Source organism: Dunckerocampus dactyliophorus, chromosome 3, assembly GCF_027744805.1.
Source record: "Dunckerocampus dactyliophorus isolate RoL2022-P2 chromosome 3, RoL_Ddac_1.1, whole genome shotgun sequence".
NCBI classification, from domain to species: domain Eukaryota; kingdom Metazoa; phylum Chordata; class Actinopteri; order Syngnathiformes; family Syngnathidae; genus Dunckerocampus; species Dunckerocampus dactyliophorus.
Window position 1 is genome coordinate 7,545,836 of NC_072821.1, and position 10,896 is coordinate 7,556,731.

General features: G+C 40.6%; 1 long non-coding RNA gene across 1 annotated transcript in view; it reads left to right on the forward strand.

Moving 5' to 3' along the window:
- Positions 1 to 5,963, forward strand: part of LOC129178610 (uncharacterized) — a 48,426-nt gene extending 42,463 nt beyond the window's left edge. Inside the window, exon 5 of the long non-coding RNA XR_008569818.1 lies at positions 4,374 to 5,963. This is a non-coding gene — a long non-coding RNA (uncharacterized LOC129178610). The remainder of the gene's footprint in view (positions 1 to 4,373) is intronic.
- The last annotated feature ends 4,933 nt before the right edge of the window (positions 5,964 to 10,896 follow it).

Below are 10,896 nucleotides of genomic sequence, written 5' to 3' on the forward strand. Positions count from 1 at the left end.
TGGAGCACCTTTTGCACTGGAAGTTCTAATCTCTTTCCAGAGAGTCTTGGTGTATAAACTCACTGACCCCTGGTGGTCCTTCCAAGGGGCTTTTGGGGCAGCATGCTTAACCCCCCAGCTACTCTGGTGGCTCAGTCGAGTCCAAGAGAATGAGACAGATATTGAGTGGTTCAAGTGTTTATCTTCCAGGTGAGCAAGCACTTAACTGGTCCAATAATGTGAAGCAGATAGCTACAGAAAAAAACAACACTTTTTTGGAAAGTAAATCAGATGCACCATTTGTTATTCAAGTAATCCTGTAATGTATGGGAAATATTCTGTAAAAACCTGTGATTACTGAGTGACTTCCCGGAGTCTTGCTGTGATGTTGCCATGCCAATCGCTACAAATCAGACTACAAAACAAAGCCAAGGTCTGAAACTGAATATTAATTTGTTCATACATCTTATCCAGCTAGTCTCATTTTTACATCTCTTCCACAATTTCTGCTATCATTCAATTAATAAAAAAAAATGTCTTGAGGCCAGAATTTGTCTCTCTTTCTAGACTGGATTTGCAGTTTTGTGTATTCAGAAGAAAACTGAATGTGCTTCACTGATGTGGTATAAATGTCACCATATACTCCTGCCGGTGCTGTCATAGCCTCTCTGAGTCATTGTGCACCATGTCAGACTGCCAGTGACAACGAAATTACGCAACCTACAGCTAGCATCCTTGGTACTCAAGCAATATTAAAAAAAGGACACTTAAAATAATTTACTGTAGATATGAATACAGTAATCCCTTGTTTATCACTGTTAATTGGTTCCAGACCTGACCGTGATAAGTGAATTGCCGCCAAGTAGGATTCCTTCTTTATGAATGGGATACTTTTGTAAAAACCCGTTTAGGAACTTCTAAATACGTTTAACATTATTAGAGCCCTCGAGACATGAAATAACACCCCTGTAGTCACCTTTACACTCTTGTTCTTATTACCCAATATAGTAGACATAATAATAGAAAATTAGACAGTGTACATCCTGCAATGATTATTATCTCATCAATGTAACTTTACTGACACGTAGTCACCAGTGTAGAATACTATGTAATGCCTTGTTTGTGGTTAAGGAGAGACTCACGTTGCCGACGCACGTCTCTCGCTTTATTAACAAGCAGAGAACACATATGCGGTGAACATTCGCACAGGAGCTGCTGTCAGCCACAACTCACGCCAGTTACTCGCACGCTCCACACTGCTAACACTCAGCTAAACACAGTCAACTCTAGCTAACTGAGGTCACACGCATCACTTCCCGGGCCCCACCTTTTAAAGGCACAGGCAACAAGTTACAGATATTACATTATATCACGTCTTCTGAATGCCTTATATATGTGTTTTCGTTCATTTAGCCATTTTTATGCTTGAAAATGATTAATGTAGGCCAAGAAAACGTAAAATTTGATGAAGTATGCATATTTCATGACTAATAACAGGCAGTAAGTGATAATTTATACACCGTGATAGAGTGAAGATGAAAAATTTGAACTAACGATTGCATAGCTATCTAAGGAAGGTGATTTTTAGTCTGTATTCTTACAATTGCACAACCTACTTTGTCAATGGAATGTGGTATTACCTTTAGAAGAAACCATTACATTTTTGTGAGAAACACCTTGGTTTGTAGTACAGTGTTCCTTCGTTTTATCATGGTGGATAGGTTCCCAAAATAGCCCACAATAAGTGAACTCCGCGAAGTAGCCAACTTTATTTATTTACAGTTATTATATATGTTTTAAGGCTGTATAACCCCTCACAATACACTTTATACACTTTTCTCAGACAGGCATTAACATTTTGTTGGAATTTTACTAGGTTGGACACAATAAATTATTAAGTGACTCACGCATATTCACTCCTCTGACCGTGCTTCGTCCTGGCCCCATTCGGCTGTAGTGTTTTTGTATCCTCGTTAAAACATAGCTCCTGCCATCGTCCTCCTCGTCCTACCCCTTGAACCGAAGATTAACTTATTCAATTAGCTGCTGCTTCTTCTATTGTTTATTGGCAAGGTGCTCGCGCAGTTAGCTAGTTTGCTAGCGACAACGCGAAGGAGATTGATTGACAATGGTCTACAGCCAATCAGGATGCAGACACGATGGGCGGGTTGTGCACAGTGACTGAAAGTAGCTGGTTTTCCAATGCCATGAACTCCATAATTTTCCGTTTTGCTCTTTTCACTGCTCACTGCTGAAAACTGTAATTCAAGTACCGTATTTTGGGGACTATGAGGCACTCAGAGACTCAGACGGAAAGCAGCAATAGCTAAATCTGGTGTAAACCGTCTGTTCTTTTTGTAAAGATTCATGTGTTTGCACATTGTCCCTGTTAAATAATGAACGACTCCGGAGTATAAGTCGCATTAGTCCAAAAATGTGACATGAAGAGCAAAATAAATCTAAGTCGCAATGGACTATAAGTCACATTTATTTCGAAAGTAATTTCACAACATTTAAGACCGACAACAGACATTTAACCTGGAAAGGCAAGTTATTCAACTACACAGTAGCTCACAGAGCAGCAGACTTAATAGTTGTCCGGTATGTGAATGTGTCAGTTGTTCAGCTACACAATAGCATAAAGAACATACCCGGGAGGCTGAATAGGCTAAATTAACATAACATGCGAGCGAGTCCAACAAGTAAGCTGTCCACGGTAATTTTCACTCCTTGGTTTATAACAGTCAGTATGAATTAACATGTTAAACACATATTAAATTATACATAGATTTTGATAAATAAGTCACACCACACCATAAGTCGCAGGACCAGCCAAACTATGAAAAAAAAGTGTGTCCGGAAAATATGGTAACGCACAGCTGGCGTTGGTATACTAACTGAAATCAGAGCTCCAATGATGAATAATGACAAAAGTTGATTTTTTGAACTCATCACGTCTGCATGGTACAGTGTAGTTCATGAACTCTCTCCGTAACCTGAGTTGTTTTCATGCTTCCTCCCCGCCCCCCTTTCTCACTTTACTGTCATCTTTCTTGTTAAACCATTCAGCACAGTGGGCTTGATTACAATGTTTATTACCAGCCAACAGTGGCAGACACGCCAGCCATGCGTGCCTTCTGGGCACCGTTTGGTAATAGGATTTAGATGAATTTCACATGCTGGCGTGTCACCACCGTCTACCCTCGCTGCTCATGTGACAGTCCCTCATTACACACCATGCCACAGCCATCCCGCATCGCCAATGAGCGTGGCGTGTTTTTGACATCAGGACACCCCGTTTATTCTCAGGTGAAATGATGGGGAGGAATGAGCATGGCTGTGAAGGGTAAAGCTTGAAAATAAAAATAAAAAAACATCCTTATTCCCATTTCAGAGCATGGAAATAGCTGTGAGGAAAGTTTGAGGGGAAAAACTGGAAGCACAATATGAAACTCTACAAAACACACCATAACGATTGGGGCGTACTACCATGCTATACTTTACACCGGCACTTGTGTGGCCAGAATGATGATAATGGCTGCCATTAGGTTCTTCAAATATACTCTTATAATGCAGCCTAGATGATTTATGAGTCTCTGACTACATTCATCAATTGGCAAGAGTTTTTTGTGCCAGCTACAAAGTCCAGTTTAGTTAAGGATTCTAAAAGAGGCATTTGTTTTCCTAGAAACTTAAGCCACGTGAACAAATCCATCTCTTTCTGTCAGGTTCTATTTGCTGTGTATCTCTTAGGGATGGGCATTTGACAAAATCCTTTTTTACGCCGCAGTAGTTGTCAAGTGTGAGTGTGCCTAATATTATGCCTGTTTTAATTTTTGGATCGCAGAAATCAATACAGGAACGGGAAAATCACTCTCTGAATGTTCTGAACTGCTGCAGTTGCAACGTCGCGTCATATGCTGATCAGGTTACAGTTGTGTCATAGCAGGGGTCTAGATCTTACATGTTGTACTTCTTTTGCCAGCAAAAGGCTTCAGACTCATCAACAGTGCTTCCGTCTGTTGTACTCAAGTAGTCCAATCCCTTTTGCTTCAAGTGCTTCAAGACGTGATTAAGCAAGAATCATTTCCATGTCATCGTCAGAATTGTAACCGATCAATCAAACGACTGATCGGGTATTTCCTTGTGGTTGTCTAGTTCTGCATTAAGAGTCTGACTAGAGGCTGTGTTTGAAGCAGCCAAGGATTAAAAGCAGTAATTATTTTTTCAATGGGATAGGGCCTCTGTGTGGGTTTTGTGGGCACGTATAGTGACTGTGTGTGTACTGTTTAGTACTGATGAGTAAGCGTCTTTTTAAACTATCCTTGCCACAGGCTTTGGCGCTGAGGCTCCTGCAAAATGTAAAAATAAAATCCTATCTGTGTTTCCTTTAGGCCTACTAAACAATGGCATCATCATCATCATCATCATCAGACCGGAAGGATGGTGAATGACAGGCAAGTTCTTTGTGTGTTTACGTTAGTGTGTTACAATGTGCGACTGTTTTATGAATGAGCTCCCAGATGAGGACAACAAAGCAGGAAGTGTCTCGCAGTCAGGCTTCATTAACCTCACAGCGACTACGACAAAACGCCTGCTTATGATTGTGAATGAAATCAAACAAAAACAAATCTTTATTTAGAGCCACGTGTAATCAGGAAATATTGTTTGCAAAGAGCACTTTGAGAACCAGAATAAGATTTCAGGGGTCGGGGGTGCGGGGTGGCGGGAGGCTTTTCTGATGTTCTCCTGCTTTCCTCGCAATCATAGAGCCTGGTTATCTTCAACAAGCAATTATTTGATTAGGGGAAGGATCATTTAGGCCACTTCAGGAGGACATGAGGATCCCAGAGACCTGGCAAATGGAAGGGGGCTAAGCCAAAGTATTAAGGCTTATAATCTCCACTTTGGTCACACAACAAATACCGTGTACTACTTCTTTTAGATGTGAGGTACTTCTGAGTTTAAAAGCATAAAGATTCTGTAAATTAAAAAAAAAAAAGCTTCCTGTTCTCATTCTATATTAGCCTCTTGGTGAAAAAACGTTCAAACATGATTCTTTAGACTAGACCTTTTCAGCCAAGACACAAATTAGAAATTTGACTAGATGCCTCAGTCAAATAAATGTCTGCTACTCTCTGCAAATAAGTAAAAAATTGCCACACATGAAATATTTGCATAAATGCGTATGTTATTCGAACAAGAGCACTGATAAAGGTTCAAGGTTCACAAGTTCAAGACTTGTGTCGTGTAGATGGCAGGACTGTCATCCCTCGCCAGTTCACACTTTGAATTCACTCTATCACGTTTTTTTCAAAATATATCAATAAGTCATCGCTGTTTTGTGGTTGACTATGCCTAAATGTAGCATTCTCAAGCATAAAAATGGCTAAATGAATTAAAATGGATATATAAGGCATTGACAAAACGTATTGAAATTCATGTTGTGATATGTGGTGTCCTACATTGGTCACTAGGTGTCAATAATGTTACATGAAAGAAACAACCGCAGGAAGAACAACTCACAGTGAAAAGTGGTAGCAAAAATCACATGGTAAACGGTGGCAAAACCTGGCTAAATGAAACAGCAATGCAACGGGATACACGGACTGCTGAGGAAGTCTGGTTGGCACGGCTAAGGTTAACTAATGAACCGACAAACATGTGCAGTCCTCTGTGCTTAAAAGTATCACCAATCACAGATGAGCCACAGGTGCGGTGGGCTGCAAAATCAAACCAAAGTAAAGGTGCAGCATATGCTGTTGAGCAAGAAAAAGCATCTGCAAAATAAACAAAAAACAGCAAAAATAAAAGGTAGAAAGCAGAAAATAACTACGGCCCACAGAATACCCAACCAAAAGTCCAATCTCTGTGTGCAACAGGACCTTACAGTATATTTACAACTTCTGCTTTTAGACCTCATAATATTTTTTCCTATTAATCAAAATTTTCCACACACTTTGGCTTTTATCACACAGTTTCAATATACCGGTATATATATAACATATGTATATATTAAATATATAATAACTTATTTATTGGTAGTTCTAAGAATCATTCAGAACATAGTTACCGAGAAAGATTGAAACAAATATACTAAATACCAATGATTACTATTTCACATTCACAGTTTCAGAGTTTACAGCTGATCAAAATACTTGATGTAATTCACATTTCAATTCAGTATGGCAATACAGATAATTACGCATAATCCCTCAATTGTTCTGTACATAACCTGAGTAGTATGTTAGTCAAAATAGCTAAGTAGTGTTCATTATACACAGTTCATATATTAAGGTCCAGTTAGCATAAGGGGTATCGTCCACTCAAACGATTAACCAGCATGTCTACAAAACGCCGCTTGATTCGTTCAGTGTGTCGGAAGAGGCAAGAGTTCGGCAGGACAACTTGTGCCTGCTCACAGTGCCGTGAGCATTCGACAGTTCCTGGCTGAGTGGAATATCGCCGTGCTGGAGCAACCTTCCTACTCACTCGACCTGGCTGTGTGTGGTTTTTCTTTCCTTTTTCCAAGCTCAAGCGGGTCAACGAGTGGCCCCATTTTGAAGATATGGACAACATCAAGATGGCCGTACCAACGGCGATACAGAGGCTCCTGGAAGGAGTGCATGAAGGCGTAGCAGAGACGGATAGTAAAGTGCACCAGCCTCCAGAGGAATTACTTTCAAGGGGAAATGACACCAGTCCTGGAACTTATCTGACATACCTCGTATGTGCACTCCATTATCACAACACTGTGATTTCATTACTGTCTCTGTTTTCTTTTCTCCACAATCGTTAAAGCTCTATTAAGCCTTTATAATATTATATCAGTTTCAAATTCCTCCTTTAACTTAATATGCAAGACTTTTTTTTTAATCATAATCATCCAAGGCTCCAGCAGACTGCAAAAATGGATTTGACTGAGGGGTTAATTGAAGCGTTAGCCCCAATTATAGAGCTCACGGTGTTAATAGGGTTATTGTTACAAAGTGGAAGCATGAGAAATCTTAGCAAGGGTATACAGTGCATTTGCAACCCAGACAAATGTGACAGAGGGAATGTTGCAAATGTACCATTGGCGAGTGACACACACTAAATCAATGAGACTGTTCAATCTGTTAAACAAACAAACAACTTTTAAACAAAGCACGAGACAAGACAAAACCTCTTAATTTAGTGTCACTGGCATTTGTCTGCCTGTCACAAAAGCCCTTTAAAGACCTCTTCCATTAATGCTTGGCGACAACCCTGCCACCCACAATGCAACGCAGCCAAATATCGCATTGCAGCCGCTGATGGAGTATAATGAAATGGGTAATTATGCAACTGCACATTTCACACTGATGCTATGCTTGTCAACAGACAGAATCTGTAATCAGTCACCAGCTCAGAGCCCCGGGGGAAACATGGCACGCTAATGAAATCAGAGGGAAAAACAGAAAAAGCCTCAAAGAATTGAAAGAGTCTGCAGATGTTTACTAAAGGTTCTCCATTTTTTGCGTGGGGATACGTTGCTTGATGTGTACCGACAAGTAACACAAGAGGCAGCGTTCATGCAGTACGTCCTCTGAGAGCCCTGCACATCATAATAGCAAAATGGATGAAAGCTATTTTCAGAGAACAGTGTTTGCGCTGCTTAAGCTTTCATGGCAAGCAAGGAGGGAAATAATGAAATAGCAACAGCTGAATGCGCTGACAAAGGAAGCCTCTTCAACAGGCTCTGACATCACGGTACCCGTGGGACGGCCATGAGCTAATTAGTCGCCCGCATTAAACAATATGCACCACGACGCAAGATAATTAAGGCAACATATATCAGAATATGAGCGCTCCTGTTACCCGTTAACCAGAGAGGTCAATATGGGACTCAAAGTAACCCTTAACCCCTAACCCTTGTTGAATTAGGGTCATATATTTCACATACGTAAATAGGTTTGCCTGTACGTCTTCAAAAACAAGTAAGGGACAGCATGTTGGCAGGGCTCGCTGACCCTCTTGTGTTCACCCCTACTGACTTGGTGAAATTTTTTTGTATGTTTTCATTTAGGTGAAATGATTTTTATACTATTTGACTCGAAGTAGTAATATGAATACATGGGAAAGAAATTGTTCAATAATGTATTTTTAGTGCAGATTAACAAAATATAATAAATAACCGTCTTCTATCTTTTTCTTGTCACTGCTACAGTGAGGCGATCACAAAAGAATTGATCTTCTGCTGTTGTAAACGTTTTCAGTGATATTTCACGTAATGAACCCTACCATTCATTAATTGGATTGAAATGTTACAACTTTTGGATTGTCGTGGTAATACAGTGCCTAATAAAGTGCGTCCCTTTTCAACTTAATAAGGTGCACGTTTTGAAAGACAGGACTATTGTTATGGTCTGCTGGAGCGGCTCTGCTGCTGCCTGTCTACTCGGTGTTGCGGTGCACTGCTGGACCTGCTGGGGCGGAGCCACCTGCACACAACTGGGAGCAACTCCAATTAGGCCCTTCTTATAGGAACACTGAACTTTTTTGGGAATTTTGCCCATCAGCCACGATTATGTGAGACATGAACACACGTCTTTCTCTTTTCTGTGCGTTCTAAATATATAAAAACAGATTAAAAAAAAGAGACGGTTCATTACAAATTACTGCATGTAAAATTTCCCTACAATGCGTAACCTTCCTGCTACACTCCTCCACGTGCTCCCACTTCCTCTTCCTGTTGTTTCTTCTGTCCTGATCTCTGCCGAGCTCTTATCAAATGCACTTTTGCCACATAGAGGCCGTTTTTATGGCTTAAAATTGCTCTGAAGCCCAATCCATTTGTAAGGAGTTGCATCACCACCTCTTTTAGATTTTCATGCAAAAAAACGTAAAAGGCGCTCGGGTTTATAAAAATGTATATAACTACGTCTTTGGTCCTGAATGAGTTAAACATTGTTTCTTGTCATTCATTGTTGTCTCTGCTCTGGGGTCCAACCACTGGTTGTACACAAATCGTAATTCTGTTTTTCAATGGATGGTTGGCAACCCTACACATACATGAGTTTCATCGTTACTAATTTCACCACACTATTTCCAAAGATGCAAGTATTGGTTGGCAGTGCTGACAAAAACATACATCAACACAACCTTCTGTGGTTGTTTCCATGCTTTGTTGATATTAGTCTCAGGGAGGGCAGGAAACTGCAACAGCTGCTGTCGCTGTTTTTCGTCCAAGCCAAGCTGCCCTCATTCTATCCATCTATCTGGCTTATGTCCACTAAGGCAAGCAAGCACACACACATAAAATGTATTAAAGATTGAAGTTTTGGGGTCTGAATACATCACAAGTTAATAAAAGGCACTTTTATCGGGTAGTTTTAGTTTTCCTTACACTTGAGCAAGCCCCTGTAACATAAAGAAACCTGGAAAATTTGCCCAAACACTTGAAACATGTCAAATGGAGTTTCATCTCAGTTGGCAGATCATTTTGCTTATTTTGAGAAATGTATTGACCATCCTGAATCAAAGATGACCCCTCTTTTTTTTTAACGAAAATAAAATCCAAGACATAAAAACGACTGCTTTTAGCGAAATGTCAGATTTCAATTAAAAATCCTATCATATTATGTAGTCGTATGCATAATTTGCACGGTAGACACGAGGTGTCAATGCTGATAGTACTGGCTCAGTGTATTTTTACAATGTAACTATGAATCATCAATTATGTTGGTCATATTGGAAATAGTAGTTATCAGTCACCTCTGTAATGTGTACAAACAGATACTACTTAGTGTTTCTCATTAATAAAGCAATTTTTGTGTGATTTTTCCCAGGAGCAATCGAAGACATTATAGCCCATACTGGCCATGGAAAGTAATAACAGAGTTGAGTCATCTGTGGCCTCATTTCTCAAGACTTTCTTGAACCAGGTGATGTTTGCTTAGTTAACGTTGCTTAGGGAAACGTGATGTATGATGGAGTGGTAGATTTACAGAACTTTTTCTTCACATGGGACTTGGAACAAGTTCGTCCATCCTCCATCTATTTATGTCACTAGTTTGGACATGTGAATTGTCCCCAGTTGTCTGAGTGATGTGTAATTCTGGGCAGTGAATTTGGCTGTTTTCTGTTCTCTCACACAGCGGGGGCACCACACTTAGTTGCCAGTATTGGTCGCATTGGGACCGTATTGTCCAGATGCTTCTCTCCCAAACTAGGTAGCGTTCCCTGCCAGAGGGAACTCAGTGCTCTATTTTTCTGTCACTATATGCAAGTGTGTGTGCTAGTACAGCATTCTAAAATGTTTGCCCCATAACACCTAAGCTATGGAGCACTAAAGAGTTATACATATGTTTTAGTATTCAGTGGGTTATATCCAGGGATTCCATTGTTTTATACTGATCTTTGGTTAATACTATATTAAAATAAACATAAACCAGATACTTCAACTCCTCTACTTGGGGCAAAACCTCACTCCCAACCCGAAGGCTGCAATCCACCCTTTTACGGTTGAGAAAATTGGCCTCAGATTTGGAGGTGCTGAGTCTCATCCCAGAAGATTCACATTCTGGAAACCCTGGACACCAAACTGGACACCCTCAACACCTTGGCTAGGGCAAGGAATTCTCTCCCTGAAAATAATGAACAGAACCAGTGGCAAAGGGCAGAATTGGTGGACTCCAGTGTTTATTGTGAACGGGCTCGACTTGCTGATTGCAATGCGAACCTGACTTCTGCTCCAGTTGTACAAGGACTGGCCTCAACAAATTCCTCTCATACCCGAGTGTTTGCTTCGACCAGGCCTGCTGTTACCAGTCAGCTGGAGTCCCACAACCCACCCATGCTCGGTAAGACTCTTCTTCTTGACTACCTCCTTAAGCTCTGATGTCCACCATCAAGTTTGGGGGTTGCGCCATGACTGGCACCGACCACCTTGTGACC